The 3927-nt window shown below is 43.2% G+C and overlaps 1 pseudogene; it reads left to right on the top strand.

The window, feature by feature from the left end:
- LOC102853644 overlaps positions 1–2675 on the top strand; it is a 14998-nt pseudogene extending 12323 nt beyond the window's left edge.
- The last annotated feature ends 1252 nt before the right edge of the window (positions 2676–3927 follow it).

The raw sequence follows: 3927 nt of genomic DNA, 5'->3' as shown, positions 1-3927 counted from the left end.
GGTGACTGGGGTAATCGGGATGGGTGTGTCAGAGGCGGTGCGGTTGGCGCAGGATAGAGCAGGGTTTAGGGATGTTGTGCATAGGGTCTCTATGAGTCGGAAACGACTCGACGACACATAACAACAACATATCAGTATCAATCATGTTTACAAAAATAGAATTGATAGGATCTATATGCATTTTTATTCTTCTTATATCTACAGGTATTGATTCTATTTTCATGAGTCTTCTCTTATAATCATGGTGTTTGTAAGGCTAAAATTTGTAGGGTAGGCTAGGAATGCACGCAGGACTATGTTAGCATCTCCAAGAGCAGTTTTGGGTGCATTTCATATGTTTTGGCAGGCCATGTCTCAAAATAATTTCCTTGCTTGTCTTTAAGACTGTTAAAGGTGGTCATGAAACTCAAAGCTTAATTCATTCCTTGTTGAGACAACGACTGAAGAGAGGTATTGTGAATTGAGTTGTGTCATCCAAAATTGCAAATGCTAATCTCTATAGCTGTGATTATAATATCATCTGAGAATTGGTTGTCTTTATGATGTTAATATGCTAATTTTGAGTCTCTCTCTTTTGAGATACAGGCAGTTATTAGATTAAGAACTTTCTACTTAATTATAACCCAGAGTTATAAACCAACACTCACCCCCCCCCAAAAAGCCTGTTATAATTATGTATTCCTTAACATAGGAAGGGTGGAAGGACAGTGCAAGAGAGGAAGACCTTGGGTGAGATGGATTGACTCAGTAATTGGGATAATGGAGGTAGGTATGTCGGAGACAATGAGACTGGCTCAGAGTAGGGCAAGGTTCAGAGAATAGCCTCTCTTAGCAACATGGAGTTTTGTCATCTTTGCCTCCAAGGAGCACACTGGATGCGCTTTCCCCAAGTTCTTTTGGCAGTCCAAGGGATGCTCAGTGCTTTTCTCCAGCACCAGAACTCACAGACATCAATTCTTCTCTCATCCTAATTCATTGTCCAGCACTCAGATGCATGTCAGGTGATTGAAAAGACCATGGCCTCAATCAAGTCCACCTTAGTTTTCAAGTTGACATCATTGCTCTCATGTATTTTAGAGATATCCCTGACATCTGACTTTTCCAACACAATATGTCTCCTAATCTCCTAACTACTGGTGTCAAAGATATTGATTGTTGATCCAAGCAAGAAGAAATCATTGACAACTTCAATCCTTTCTCCATCATGATGTTGTCTATTGACCCTGTAGTGAGGGCCTTTGTTTTCTTGATGCTAAAATGTAATCCATATTGAAGACTGTAGTCCTTGATATACTGCATCAAGAGTTTCAAGTCCTCCTCACTTTTAGCAAGCAAGATTGTGTTGTCTGCATAATGCAGCTTATTGGTTAGTCTTCCTTTGATCCTGATACCACGTTCTTCCTGCAGTCCAGTTTCTCGAATGATCTGTTCAGCATACAGACTGAATAGGTATGGAGAAAGGATATATCCTGATGCTCACCCTTCCTGGTGTCAAGCCATATAGTATTCCTTTGCTCTGTTTAGACAGTATCTGCCTGATTGCATGTGCACAATTAAGTGTCCTGGGATTCTGATTTCTCTCAATGTCAGCCGTAGTTTGTTATGATTCCATAGTCAAATGCCTTTGTATAGTCAGTTAAACACAGACAGACATTCTTCTGGTATAGTCTCTGCTTTCAGCTAGGATCCCTCTGAAATTAGCAGTGATATTCTTGGTGCCATAGCCTCTTTTAAATCCTGCTTAAACTTCTGGAAGTTCTCTGTTAATGTAATGTTCTAGCAGTTTTTTAATGATCTTCAGTAATATTTTCCTTGTATGTGATATTGTTGTTGTTGATTGCCATCGAGTCACACATGACTCATAGTGGCTCCATGAACAAAAGGCCTGAGACCTTTCCATAACTATCATTTCTCCAAGTTCATAGAGTTTCCAGAGGCATGTGGTTTAGGAAGTGGATGCCACTTCTGCTTCCCAACCTGTCTTAAAACTGGGAGCTCCAGACATTCTTCTCTTCACAGAGTCACCAGTGGTCTTCCTGCTTCAACAGTGCTTGAATGGAACCCGGTGCTCGCCAGCCCCTCCAGCGTCAGGCAGCCACCGCCTCTCCACCACCTCCGACATGACCGCGTCCCTGTTCGCAGCTGTGCCAGAGTTACAACCAGGACATAGAGGCCAGCATCAACCGCCAGGTCAACCTGGAGCTCTGTACCTCATATCGATGTCTTACCTGTCGATGTCTTACTACTTCGACCATGATGATGTGGCTTTGAAGAATTTTGCCAAATATTTCCTCCACCAATCCCATGAGGAGAGGTGAACACGCTGAGAAATTGACAAAACTGCAGAACCAGTGAGGCGGCCACATCTTCCTTCAGGACATCAAGAAACCAGGCCTGGATGACTGGGAGAGTGGGCTGAATGCAATGGAGTGTGCGCTGCACTTGGAGAAAAGTGTGAATCAGTCCCTATGGAACTGCACAAACTGGCCACTGACAAGAACGACCCTCATTTGTGTGACTTCATTGAGGCAAATTATCTGGATGAGCAGGTGAAATCCATCAAACAACCGGGTGACTACGTAACCATCTTGCGCAAGATGGGCGCCCCGGACTCGGGCCTGGCAGAGTACCTCTTTGACAAGCACACCCTGGGAGACAGTGACGGGGAGAGCTGAGCAAAGCTTTAGCCCGGCTAACCCACAGCCACAGGGGTGACTCCGTGGTCACGACCAGGCCACCTGCATGTCTTGTTTATTTTACCTTTTCTATAAGTTGTACCAAAATAAATTTTTTAAAAAACGACACAAACAAACTTGGGAGTTCCACCAAACACTGTCCACCATGGGCAGCTATTACGGCATTTGAGACACCAATGGTAAAAGGTTCAGCTTCACAGCAAACCTAAATTACCTCAGCACAACAAATTGACAGAAGAGTGCTGTACGACTTAGAAGAATGTTGTTGTTGTTATTGTTGTTAAGTGCCGTTGAGTCACAGGCGACTCATAGCGACCCTATGAAGGAGAGTCCTCAATGCTTGTGTGTTTTTCATCCTTTCTCCAGGTTCATAGGGTTTCCGGAGGCAAGCTATTATGGAAGTGGATGCCACTCTTGCTTCCAAGCTTGTTTTAAGTGGGGAGCTCCACCCCACACTGTCTGCATTGGGTAGCCAACCACTAACGCATTTGACACATCAGTGTCACAGTGTTCAGCCTCACAGCAACCACAAGTTATCGCTGTATGGCAAGTGGACACACAGGGCTATATGATCTGTGTGCGGCTCCTCAAGATGCCCAAAATATACTAGCAAAGGATTAAAAGAAAATCCCTCAGACCTGACTTATTAAATACAAGAGCCCTCCAGAAGGTTTTGCTGATTCTAAACAAGAGACTCTAATAATAATAAAAACAAAAACAAACAAACCAAACCAAAAAACATTCCAAAATGACCCTCAACCAAAACAAGAGAGCCCATCTTACAGAGTCCTGTCACTCTGCCCAGTTTCCAAAAATGAAGACAATAGCTTGGCCTTAAATACAAGTGTCCTCCTGGAGGTGTTGTTGACTCTAAACAAGAGTCTTAAACAATGAAACAATCTATGCAATCTACACAGATGCTCACCTAAAACAAGAGTGCCATCATAGAGTCGAGCTAATGGAAGTCCAAAATGGAACACAAGGGCTGGGCAATATATATTGTTGCTGTTGTTAAGTGTCATCTAGGACTGACCCCATCTTGTTCCATAACTCTTGTCCTTTCTCTAAGTTCATAGAGTTTCTATAATATCTATATTCTGTTGGGCCACTCTTCTTGGAATTGGAACAAATATGGCTCTCTTCTAGTCAGTCAGCCAGGCAGTGGTCCTCCAAATTTCCTGGCATAGTCTGGTGAGCACATTCAGAGCTGCATCTGTTAGCTGAAACAGGT

The sequence above is a fragment of the Elephantulus edwardii genome, unplaced genomic scaffold, assembly GCF_000299155.1.
Source record: "Elephantulus edwardii isolate Elephantulus edwardi_28Jun2011 unplaced genomic scaffold, EleEdw1.0 scaffold00161, whole genome shotgun sequence".
Taxonomy (NCBI): domain Eukaryota; kingdom Metazoa; phylum Chordata; class Mammalia; order Macroscelidea; family Macroscelididae; genus Elephantulus; species Elephantulus edwardii.
The sequence above is the reverse complement of the archived record's forward strand: the minus strand, read 5'-3'. Positions and strand labels throughout refer to the sequence as shown.